The sequence below is a fragment of the Lepidothrix coronata genome, unplaced genomic scaffold, assembly GCF_001604755.1.
Source record: "Lepidothrix coronata isolate B3197 unplaced genomic scaffold, Lepidothrix_coronata-1.0 Scaffold103, whole genome shotgun sequence".
NCBI classification, from domain to species: Eukaryota; Metazoa; Chordata; class Aves; order Passeriformes; family Pipridae; genus Lepidothrix; species Lepidothrix coronata.
The window spans coordinates 1281461-1294780 of NW_016690283.1; the positions used below are offsets into that span (position 1 = coordinate 1281461).

General features: G+C 38.0%; 1 protein-coding gene across 3 annotated transcripts in view; it reads left to right on the plus strand.

Annotated features, from left to right (window-relative positions):
* The window catches only part of PTPN4 (protein tyrosine phosphatase, non-receptor type 4), a 113233-nt gene that overhangs the window by 27056 nt on the left and 72857 nt on the right, over positions 1-13320 (plus strand). The gene's annotated exons all lie outside the window — the stretch shown is intronic.

Genomic DNA, 13320 nt, shown 5'->3' on the forward strand with positions numbered 1-13320 from the left:
TACCACATGCTTCCAATGCTTGTTACAAATTTGAAACAGATAGATGTTCAACATAATCATTCATTATTATTTAAAGTACTTTTTCAGTAGAATGAAAGGAGAACTGAGAGCACTGAAAGAATTGGTTCAAATCTGTCATCTGCTGCCTTGCATGGCCCCAGCACAGCAGAGGTGGGGCTTGGGAGCTGAGCACTTGCCTGGAGGAGCAGAGAGAAGTGACTGCAGTGAAGATGAGGCAGCCTTGCAAACTTCTGATTTCTAACAGCCTGGGAATTATAACTGGTTTTGTTCTCTTACAATAGTGTCTGTTAACTACAGTACAGTGGAAGAAACAATGCAAAATGGTTTTTTTGCTAAGCATTTTGTAAAGTTGTTGTGTGTTGAAAGGTGAATTAGTTTGCATATAGGCTTTTAAGTCTGCAACTTCAGCCCTTTGGCTCAAAGAGTAACAGACTGCTGTGTCCTTAGTTTTAATGTAGTGGGCAAAGATTGTTCAAGGCTAGGATGTCACAGTCTGTACTGTATTCAGTTAAACAGTAAAATAGCTTAAGTTCATTTTTAACAGTATTTTTTTATGCAAGTGGTGTGAACTTCTGAGGCATAGAAAGCTAAATTAATCTCTGGGTTAAGACTTCTTTTGAGAACAACTATTATGGTTGGATTATTTTATTGTAAAGTAGTAGATGCCAGTTATAGGCAATGTAGTGGAAAAGATGATTTGTGTTACACTTACTCAGAGTTTAGTGATTAGATATATAATTGTCCCTTGCAGCACGATTTTAGAATTAGACTGGGGGGAGGTGTGGGGGGGGAAATTGGTTTGATCTTTCATACCACAAGTTGGAGAAGGTTTGCTGTGATGTGTGAACTTTTGTATTGGGCTGTGGCTACAACCAAGTTGGCATTTATAGTTCTGCTAGGGGAAAAAAATCAAAACCCAAACTTGTTCCCAGCCTGAGGCAGAACTGTGTGCTTTAAGCTGGAGCACAGTGAAGAGGCTCAGGGTGGGGATTTGAACCATCTTACGGTTTTAGTGACAGAGAACATATTTTTAGAGGGTACTTCTTACAAAGAAGAATAAGAGGTAATTTGATACTGTGAAAGTGTTGTCAGGGGCAGTGGGCGCTTTCCATGCTGGTTGGTGGCAGGAGGTGCTGGCTTCCTACCAGGGATTTGGCCAGATGAAAGTTCTTGGGAGCAACAGAGAAGTAAGTAAATGTAACTGAAGAGCCTGTGATATACAGGTGATTAAACTGCAGTCGGGGTTTTGTTCTCGCTTAAAAGTGGTAAATACATGAGAGAAAGCATAAATAGCAGTGTGATAAATAGTAGTGTGACACAAAGCCTATAAATAGCCTTTTACAATTTTGTAGTACTTTCTCCATTTAACAGCCTTTTGCTCTTTAACTTCTGCACACGTGAACTCTGGATGTGTGGGTTCCTTTGTCGCTCTTGGCAATGTTTTATTCCACTGGAGTTGCGATGTTTCTTTTATTGCCTTTATAGCTTTTTTAGCCAGGTGAGTAACTGGCTTGTAACATGGTTATGTGCCTGTTTTTCAGCATATGTGACACTTGATACTGAACTGAGCCAATATGATAAACGAGCATTAAAACCTCTGTGTCTTCTTGAACATGAATGCTTTACAGGAGATGGTAGAAGTTGTTTTCCTACTAAAAATCAACTCTGTAAAATAATAGAATAATTTAATTAATTAACCTCAAACCATCAGTATTGAAAGTTTCTTGCTGGTTCTGAATGGCAGCTGATTTTTGAAGTTTTCAGCTCCAAGCAAAATGGTCAGTTAATTTTTCTCGGTTGATCTTTTATTAAATGCAAGGAAACTAGTGGGGTTTTTTGTACAAAAAATGTATACCCTGTACCTGGATATTGATTTGCTATTACGTTAATAAAAGGAATCTAGCTTCTAATTAAAGGGTTGAGATTTAATAGATGAGATGAATAGTACATAAATACAGAATTTGTCAGTGAATTTTAGTTTTACCTGGGTAATATGGTGACTTCATTTTGGTGCTGTAGTACTTTAAAAAATTCTGGTTCCTGGTTTTGTGCCTTTTCCAGTTGTATACCTACACCTTTGTGCCTTTACTTTTTGGATGCACGAACATAGGGATTTTTGCTCCCTATGCCCCTCCCCAGTATATTCATAGTTAACCTTGACAGTGTTATGTTGCTTTTCACACCATTAATAACATCTGCTATTTTTGTTATGTTAATATTGTGGAAAATTCCCAGTATTACTGGGTAATGCTATAAAGAACAAAATCTGAAAGGAAGAAAACAATCATATTCAGAAACAAAAAAATAAAACTTCAAGGCTTTTTCAAAAGTAAGGTTTGATGAACCCTTGTAAGAATTATAAACCTTTATATAAGTTTGGATCTTGTCTTTCCTCTTGCATTATGTTTTCTTCCCCTACATTTTTTTACTGATGCTTCTGTAAGTTTGTCAGTTTAGTTTCAGAAGAGGGAAACATATCCCAAAAGGAAAACCATTTTTAGATACGCACGAAGATAATTTATCCTCTTATTTATGTACAGATTTGATTGTAGTTTAGCAATGTACAAAACTCGGAATGTGTGAAGGTAAGTGCAGGGGGCCTGCGCTCTGGCCTTGACATTTAATAACCCCTGACAGGGTGTCACTGTTGAGGTCAGGATGTACCTCAATTTTGGAAAACTTTTCATTTGACTTTGAGTTTCACTTTGTAAGAAGTACAGATAGAATTGGTACAGGGAAGGTTTGTACAATTTATAAATCTGGGGAATGTAGACCTCTTTGAAATACTTTGCTAAAGAAGCTAAACCCACAAAACTGTGGGTTTTGGTTTGGTTTTGGTTTTGTTTCTTTTTTTTTTTTAATTTTACTGTCTGTGAATGATTATCAGATTTCATTTCAACATGAGTGATATTTGCATTGTCAGATTCACTCAAATAATTGTGAATTTCTGGTGTTGATCTGGCTTGAAAATGGAAATTGTTTCCTGTGAACTTAATTTTGGAGAGGAGGCAGAGGCAAGTCAGAAAAATACTCACTTGAGCTGCACTGAAATTGTAAAATTGTGAGAGCTCTTAGTAGTAAATAAAGAAATAAGTAAAAGGAGGCCTTAAAATTTGGGACGATATGAAATAGGATGGTTGTTTTGCTACTGGGCAGGTCCACCAGGAAAACTGATCTTGCCCCATGTGGAGAGCTGTTGTTCTAGTGCCCACATGTGCTTTGGGGTCTTTCTAGTGCACACCCTAAAACCAACCAAGGAAGCAACTTGCTCTGATCTCACACCTCATGGCCAAAATGCTGGGGAGAGGCTGAGTGTCTGGGTGCTCAGGAAAGGAGTGCAAGGCAGGGTGGCTGAAAGCCAGGGGCACGGATGGAGTGAGGTCACTTCTCTGGGCAGCACTGCCAGAAGACTTCCCTTGGTTTGTTTTCTGTTGGAGGAAGAAGCGGAGTTGACAAGCGTTTTCCAGGCAGGTAGCCAGACAGGCATTATTTTAGTGTTTCCAGCAGAAAATCGGTGGGTTTTGGAAAAAATGAAATTTTCCATGTGCAAATTTCTATTTTGTGGAAAAAGCATTTCTGATTAAAAATTAATTTTGATGGAAAATGTCCAGTTGGTTATACTGAGCCTTAGAATTAGCATCTGCTATGTTTAAGTCTATTGAAGATAATTTGGCTTAGGTTTAGCAACTCTGAACAAAATATACACAGACAACTTTTCCTCCCTCTGTCTAATACCTCAGTTCTAGTGCCAGCCAAAATTCAACTTGAAGTTGGCTATGAGTAGAATAAAAGCTTTTTCTGAATTTTGCAGTTTGTTTTCAATTCAAACTGCCTTTGACTTCAAAGGCTTCACAACACAGATGCCGTGGCTGGAACTACAGTTGCCAATTCCACTGGCTGCTCTGGTTTTGAGGGTCCTGCTGTGTGCAGCAGTATTGATTTGTGGGTGCTCAAGTGGCTAATAGCTAGCCCACAGATTTTCTCCATTGGTATGTTTTCTGTCGATGTTGTGTTCAGGTAATTGTGGTTGAGGCTTTTTCACTGTACAGGATGTGGGACTCGAGTTTATTTACAGTCACACCAAGTTAGAACATGTAACTTTGCAGCATTTGGTTTTTCACCTTTGTTTTATCTGCTTAGTTGTGTACCACTGTTGAAGACCAGCAGTTATTACGTGTGTGTGTAACTTCTTTCTCTCTTTGAATTCGTAAATTGTGTTAGGAAACACCCCTCCTGTATGTAGATGGAAGAGTTGGAATCAAAACCTAATTCTCACTTGCTAAATTTCCTCAATTTAGCGTGTATAGTCAGGCTGTTGCTCAAGTTTAGAGCTGTTAATAATTAGTATCATGAAAGGACTGTACAAGGTTATTCTAGCTACAGGCAGTTGTGCATTGTCATTAAAAACTTGAGAATTTAACAGACTCCTTTTTAATACTAAAGAGCTTTTGGGTTCTACTGGATCCGTAGAGAACTGTAAACTCCCTTTTTAATAGGTGAAGAAATATTTTTTTAAGTTGTATAGCAAAGGGGAATCAAATTTAGTTACCCCTTGATACTTTTGAGAAAAACTGTAGGAAGAAGTTTGGATTTTTGGTGTTTGGTGGTGGTTTCCCCTCCTGCCCCCTCCCCTCCTTTTTTCAGCAAGATATAACATACTAACTTGTTGTTGTCACCTGGTGTTTCTGGTTGTAGTTTGTCTGGACTTGCACTGATTTCAAGCATTTTTTCTTTTGATAAGTAAATATTTAGGCTTCCTGATCTTAGAATTGTATCAGAGCCAGAATTTCTTTTTAACGAAAGATCTATTTAAATCTATTTAACCTAGTTTAAGAATGCATTTTAAAAAGTACTGCGGATTTATTTTGAGATGCTTCTATCAAGATATTTTAGTAGTATTTCGTTATAGTCTCCATTTATTACCTCTTATTATAGCATTGAGTCATAAAAGCAAGAATAAGATATCCAGCTCCTGGAATGGGAAGAGTTAGATGTAGTAATCATCTGTGTGAGGATCATGGATTGCCATTTTAACACTGTTTTCAAACAGGGGCAGGTTATGGATAGAATTGAGTTTAAAATAATGGAGGTCAAACTCGCTTGGAAAACTTTTCTATTTATTCCTGGTAATCTTTACACGTGATAAACAACTCCAAATATCATGAGGTGATAGCTGTGCACTAGGAAACAAGGTCTTATAAATGCATTTGCATATTAGTTTAATTTACAATATTTTTTAAATATAGTAGAATAGTTAAAAGTCACCATTTAGTGATATTTAAATGGTGCTTCTCTTCCTGATTTTTTTTCCTGGCAGCTTTACTCACTGCTTCAGCTATCTGCCCTTCCACGGCTTTTTTTAAAGTAAAGTTAGATTTCGCTTTTTCCCCTGCTAGCTTTGCCATTTCCATCCTAAATTGCTCATTCAAGGAGTGTGGGCAGTTGCTAACTCAAATCAGTTCACGTGTGTGTTCGCTGCCTGTCATGCCAGGGCCTCTTCCCTCTATGTGCCCTTGCTGGCTCACAGGCTGGTACTGCTGTAGCTGGTGGTTGCCTTCAACTTCTGTTTTCATATGACAGGCCTTAAATGATACCAATATCGTTACTTAAAGGCATTTCTAGCTTCAGCTGCCTGCTCGCTGCCTGCTGCTTCTTCACATCATGGCATGGTTTTCCTAAACCACTCTGTTAAGTGGTCACGCTGTGATCCAGGTGACTCCTGAAGATCAGTTATAGTCCATTGCTTAATAGAGGGATAGGTGTGAGGGTTTTTCTGGTTTGTTAAGGTGTGTACGGGTAGATTGCTATCATAGAGAAATTTTCTACACTTGTGCTCAAAGTAATCTCTGAAACCTCCTGTAAGCTTCTTCACACATCTTGTTCAAATGTGTGTGTGACTTGTTTTCATAAAACTTCCCTAACCGCTGAGTAGCATCTGGAAGTAAAAGGTCTCTGGGTCAGAAACAATGTAGCAGCACAAATTCCTGTGATGTTTCCAGTCTGTAGTTTCAGTGTGTCACCTGCAGGAGAGATGAGTTTGTATTTGTTGTGAATAACCATAGGTACTTGCTATGAAGCCTTTGCCTAGAGGCACGTGCGCTCTGGACATTTTTCTTGCATCATTTGGAAGTGATGCAAAGGTCCTGTATCTTCTGGGGTTCTGTTATCGTCAGGTCAGTGAGTACTGATCCAGGAGTTGGCAGGAACAAGTTGGAAGGAGATTTTCTGTTGTCTTAGCATTCGTTCACACTCTGACCTGTAAGACTGTTGCAGTGAAAAAGGAAACAGGTGCCCTGCTGCAGTAGAAAAGTGGGGGTTGAGGGGGAGAAGATCTGATTGCTTTAATTCTAAATCTTTGTTAGCTGCAGACTTTTAGTGTATTGGGTGTATTTCTTCAGCCTCTCTGAAGCTCTCAGGTTGCAATGTGGTTTGGACAGGTGTTTGCTAAGAGTAAATTTGAAACTTAATGAACCATATTGAGCTGTTTGGAATCTATAAGTCCATTTGTCTATTTTTGTTTTGTTTTTTTTTTTTTCTCACCAAAAAAAAAATTAATATCTTCTCAAGTTCTGTCTCATCAATAGTCCTGGATAGTGAAGATGGAGGGATTACTTTTTCCACATGAAACATGACTGAACATTGGAAGGGGGGACATAAAGGTTTGAGGTTCAAAATAATTGGCAGTGTTGATGGTGTGGTTTCTAAGGACTCTTATTTTTTTTATTAATATTGCTTCTAAAGTGTGCCAGTAGGTACTGTGATCTCAAACTAATGAATTTCATGTTGCTGTTTTGTGTTTCCTGAAATGCTGAGTACAGGAGCAAAGCAAAGATCCCAGTCTTCCTGCACTGTCCTACTTCTGACCCAAAGCAGCGAAAGGGAGCAGCTGAATTTGAGAGGCTTTTTTTGTGAGCATGGTGCATGCAGTTCAAGCATAATGAGTATTGACATTTAATTAGAAAGAAGTTTCACTTATTATAGGCTTCTCTGTTAGCTGTGCCCTTATTCTTGGGGTCAGGGAGGAGCAAGGGAGGAAATTGTCAAATTGTCAAAATAGTTTATTTTTTAGATGAAATAGTAGCTTGCTGCAGTACTATCTCACTAATTTGCTGTGTTCTGCTATACAGACTCCAGGTGTCTCTAACAAATTCACCACTATCCTGTGTAGAAGGACTGAACACTCATTAATTATTATTCTTATGTTAGAAAGTATGAGATTCTGGGAGTGACAGAGCAAGGTGTTTTATCTTTAACCTTTGTCTCTTTTAGTAATTATGTGATTATAACAGTGAAAATCTTGTTTGATATCACACAGCAGTTGTTCAAATTTGAAACCCCTTTCCAAAGAAGTCAATAAAAAGCATTATCCAAGGAGGTCTTAATTTAAAAAGAAGTCCTCAAGTAATTTGTTTAACTGAGAGTACTTATTAATTTAGGCATCAAGCCTGTACTGAAATCCACAGCCAAACCCCATGAAATCCCATGTTCATAAAATGAATTAACAATCTTAGAAACTTATCCAAGCAGCTAGAATATTAAATTAATTCTCTGTTACTGGCATGTGTATAGGAGAAGCTGATGGTGGAGGAGAGAGGCTAAATCGAGTTTCTTTTCTCTCAGCTGTTGAAGTTAGGGCCCAGAATTTTCAGAAACCGTCAAATATACTTTAAGAATGAACACTTGTTGTGTTAGATTTTGCTCTTCATGTCGTTGATTGAGGATGTAGAAAAGGAGAATGTAAGAGTAGCTCATTCATTAAAGTGCAGGTGAGATGATGGTTGTTTTGAGGGGCATATGAGTATGTTGTTCTTTATTGCTTTCAAAAGTGAAGTACTTGCAGATAGGAATTTTGTTTGCTGTTCTATGCTTCTGGCATCTGTGAAGAATTTAATCAAGCATCTCAGAGTGTCTGCCGGTAATAGAGGTCTTGGAGGAACGTGTAGAAGCAGCTGGAAATTAGGTGAGCTTGTGCAACATCTTCATGTAGGAAGTCTGGAGCTGCTCAGGGCCAGGCTGTAACAAAGAGAGCAGCAGAGTTTGGAGCTGCCAGCCCTCTGCAGATACAGGGGCTAAAGAGAGCACAGTCTTGTTACCCACCAGTGAAGAGAAGTTGCTGAGGTTTTGGAAACTTTACCTTCCTGACTTCCAAAGCCCATGTCTCCTTGTATCCAGTTCTCTCTTTTGACAACTGTCTGGGAATGTAGTAGCACTGAAGGACTCGTGCTTGTAGTTACGTTGCACAGTCACAGTAACTGCTTCCGTTCATCAACAGCAAAAATGGGATATCCCTCTTTTCCAGTGAAGTTTTAGGAAAAGTTTAATAAGTGGCTGTGTAATAACTTTTCAGGAGTATATTGTTTTCCTTAAGCAGATTAATTTAATATAATTGATTAATTTATATATTAAAGATGATAAATTTAGAAATTAAACAGAAACTTTTGATAGAGCCCAGAATCAATAATGATGCTGTTGTCTGACTAGAAGTCTTGCTGAAACCTTTGCACCTGGTGACTGCAAAGTGCAATGAACCAATGTTTACATATCAGCTTTAAAGATTGATGGATACTTTCCATTGTTTGGTGAGCAGAAAGCAGGAAGAAATGAATGAAGTATGAATTGTTGGATCGAGTTCAGGATTGTAGTGCATGGGTCAATTCACTTAAATGAAAATGCATTTGTACTCTGGTTTTATTTTTAAGGAATGTCCTGAAGCTGTGGACTACATCAGAATTGCTGAAAGCTTTCAAAACAGATTTTTGAAAGAAAAAAAAATTTGAGCTTTTGTGTTGGACTGATGTGGAATTCCCTCAAATAGTACACAGTCAACTAACATTTAGCATTTTCTGACTAGTTGGATTAAAACATTTAATGTAGTTTCACTAACATTTTTTCAATAAACGTGTATGAAGATGGGCTCTAGATATAACTCAGTGTTGGTTTGAAGTACAGTTTGTTGTATTACTCTGTTTAAACCTTAAAAATTGTCTTTGTATTTTTAATAGAATTTTTTTCCTCATAATTAGATTGTCTGGGTAATTTTAGTAACAATGGGGTCTACATTTTACTGAATGTATTCAAACTGCACCATGTGGTAAGGTCTTCTATGAGTCCAGCCTACTTTTCCACCTCTTGTAGCAAATTCATTTAATGTGTTGTCCCCAAATGAACAGGTGGGCCACGGTGGAAATATATGCCTTCTGGGTTGCTAAAATACGAGCTTATGAACAAATGGAAATCTGACAGTGCATTAACTTCTTATCTGCTTCAGAGAAGCCATGAAAAATTAAATTTCTCTTGTCCTGTCATGCACATGTGCATAGGGCAGTGTGTTAAGGTGGTTGCTTTTCTATACAGTAATGAAAAGTTCTTTTAAAGACAGTTTGCATCAAGTCAGCAAAGTGGTTGCACTCCTGGATAAATTAAATTTCAGTTAATTACATGCTTAACCAACTGCTTATTTATTAAGCTGCTTAAAATCAGTTAGTTTATTGTAAGCCGAAGCAAATTGTCATTTTACTGCAGACATTTACATAAAAGAATAAAGGATGCCGAAAATTCACTTGAAGCTTCTATATGCTCTTCAGTGCCCTAACCAAGCCAGTATTGCAGGAATGTTCTGCCCTTTGATAGGGAACACTCCCTTGAATTGCTTCATCACTTGAAACCTGAGCTCAGGCAGGAAATGTACAACTTACTCCCTCCACAGACCTGAGAGGTGAGTGGAGCTTCGTTGCACAAGTTCTGTCCTTCTCCAGTTGCTGGAGCAGCACGTGCTTTGGATTGTTAATTCATGTATCTAAATATCACATGCTCAGCAGAAAACACTGAAAAATTATTAGCAGAAACCTTCTTCATATGTGAAGATTAATCTGAGCCCAATTTATATAACATACTTGCATGTATAAAAATAATGTAGAGTAAGTGGCCATGGCACTGCCTATGACATGGATGTGCACACATGGTAGTACCTTGCTGAAGTTAGCCTGCTGTTTAAACCAGTTGTTCTCAAACTTTTATTTTGGTTGAATCTCAGCTTTTGTCTTTACTCTTACTTCTTTTGGGGATGCAGATTTTACTTTGGAGCTCAAATAAGTCCTCTTTTTGTTCCATATTAACTTCAGCTATAACGTATTATTGTTGCAGAAGCATGCAACCAGTGTAGCTGAATTTTTATCAGTTTTTGTCATTTTAAATATCAATATGTGTTGGGAAATCAGATAGCTATGATTTATAACCTTATAAGCAATAGCTACCCATCCTACTATGTTGTTAGTAAGTTTTCAAAATGTATAGCAAGATTTGCAATATGTGGTCAGGAGAAATTATACTGTCTGTGTTCTTGGTACATTTATGTCTGGAAGAAAGGAGTAGTAAAGATGATATGGATACAATTTGGGGCCAATTATTTTGTAAAACAAATGTATCAGAGTAAGTCCACTAATTGCAGGGTCTGTCTGTACGTAGCAACTGTGTCCTTTTTGTAAAATGGACGTGTGCTGATAGAGGTTTAAATACAGGTTGTGTGTGCAGGATTGGCCACAAAGCAGTTACATGTAATAGCCCTGGCAGATCTTAGAAGGAGGAGTATTTTTGAGAGAGCATGTCATAGTGAAGGCTTTTTAGCTTATTCCGTACATGCTTCCATAGTTTCTTTTCTGACATGTGGAAAGAATAACTTTGAATGTGGTTTGCAGAAAAGTAGTAATTCTATTGTCACCTTCCTCTCTATTACGTTCATGACTGATATATTTCCATTTTGTAGAAGTATTTCAGGATTTCAGTCATTGTACTTAGCTGTAAAACTATGTTCCCTTGTTGCAAAAGTCTCTTAGTTTCATGCAAGAAACTTGTCTGCTATGAGATGGTAGTTCAAGCTACTATGTATTTTATGTGAGACAGGGAATATAATTTTTCACTGCCTAATCTGAAAGTCCAAAACATGGTTTCATAAGTCTATGAAGAAAACATTCATGAATGACTGATGTCCAGCATGATGGGAATATGAGCTTCACACCAGGAAGATGCTAAACTCCAGACTGTGAAACAACATGAGAGAAATGTGTGTCCTATTTGTTTCTTTCTTCCTTAAAGAGAACAGAGAAAGTGTTGCCCTTCCAGTCTGGGAGCTTGATGAACTGTTGTTCTGACCCAGTATAGGTGGTCCTGTTTCCATAGCAAACTTATAATACAGTACTTTCTTTCTTGAATTTGATCATTTCATTTGTGTGCATTGAGAAAGACCCAAATCACTCTCTGTGACTATTTGCTGTTTTTCGTTTGGTGGGAACAAAGATGATCTATGTTAAAGCACAGATAGATCTGCAGGTTTGTCAAAGGAACAGAGCGAAAGGTTGCTTGGTGTTAAAGGATTTAGAGGGTCACTGAGGGCAGATTTTCTCCTTGCTCACTCTTATGGATTTGTTGCTGTGTTTGAAACCCAGAAGTTTTCTGTCTAGTGTAAGGTAGCGATGAGGAAGGAAGAAATACTGTTGGTCTTGTCTTGGTCAGCAAATAAGACAAATATAGAGGAAAGAACAGGGCCAAAGGCGAGACATGCCTTTTTCTTCCCTTAAAGCATGATGGGTTTTGGCCTTTAGCAAGTCTTTTTTTTTTTCCCTTCTTCTGCAAAATTGTAGATTGTTGAGTTAGACTCACCTAGCTCCCTACCAAATGGATTTGTGAAGACTGCAGTACTTATTTGGAAGCTAAACAGTCTTGCTTTGTGCACTGGTGTTTGTATGTGTGGAAAAGGACCTCTGAAGATAACCCTTACTGTTTCTTGGTTGATTTGTTACTTTTTCATATCCTTGTAAAATATGCCTGTCAAAGGGTTAGTTCTGTGATATGGAGAAACTGTTTTTAATCAAATGGCATGCTTTTCTGAAACCTTCTTTGATTTAGCTCACAGGCAAATACCATCCTAAAGTCCTGGCTGTCCTTATCGGTTGTGTAGGTGCACTGATAGAGATGCCAGACTTTATGCTATTCTGACTAGTAGGGCAATTGGCCTTGAGATTGTGTCTATGTGACAAAATACTGTTTGTGAAACGTTACCTTGTTGGCTCAGGTCACTGGTATAGAGGTTCAGTTCCTCTTCTCTGTTAAAGATTTTCTCCTTTTTACTTCTGAGAGCTGTAGAAGGCATAGCAGAAGCAGCCTCTCCATGAGGAGCTGTCAGACCCGTACTTTGTTTGTAGCTTTACTTGAGAGTTTTAATGTTTGCGACACAATTTTTCATTAATTTATCATTAAGAGAAAGCCATGAGTTTAGCAGCTGGTGGGTTTATCTGTTGCCTGTGTCCTTCAGTTTGTCATGTTGGTTTAGCAAAACAAAAATAAACTTGCTGTAATTCTGCATGAATACAGCATTGCAGTTGTGAAGCCAGAATGACTGAGTTTCCAAAATAAAAAAGCTGTCTGGTAAGGAAGCAAGTACTTATTAATCTGAAAAGGCTGGTTAAGTCAAAACTGAAACATTTTGCAAGGATGGATTATCATCAAGAAGATTTTTTATGTCTGAGGTGTGTGGTCATGCTTAAAGAGCAGAAGATGTGATTTAGAAAAGTGAATTACCTCAGGGATTTTTAGGGCAGTTGCTCAGGCTGTACAGTGGAAAGATGGTTAAACTGCCAAGTCCCAGTTTGGATCGCTTTCCCATGAGAGCCTATGTATTGAAATTATCAACCATTTAGGAGGGGACTGATCTTTCACTTCTTACCCCTATTCATTTGTGTATACTGGAGCACATCTACCTCTTACAATCCATACAAGCTCTCTAATCACTGCTGGAATATTTGCTGTCCTCTGCTAAATTCTCCTTTGTTTTTTTTATTGTGATACACCCCACCCCCCCAAATGTAAATGTTTTTGAAGTCTTCATAATTTTATACAGAATAAGGAAAAATCAATTGTTTTATATTCGGTTTTGAGAATACCTGTTTTCTTTTACTACTCTTCAATGTATTTTAATTTTATGTCTCAATATGTTCTCTGCTTAAGTTATGAAACTTTATTTGCTTGTACCCTTGTCAAAGGATGTGGAAATAGTTTGCTGACTGTGTAATTAGGTGAATCACAAGCCCTGATCCTGTGAGGTACTTGAGAAAGTAGCTGGTATCGTTGGACAGGGCTAATAGCTTCAGGTGGGGACGTGAGTACTTTGCTAGTCCAGGGCTGGACGATAATCATCAGAATCTTAGATTTGAAAAGTGAGAGTCAATTCTTGCATTTCATTTATCGGCTCTCAGTGCAGGGTGTGGACTTGTGGCCGTCACAGTTCCTTACTTAGAGAATAAGAAT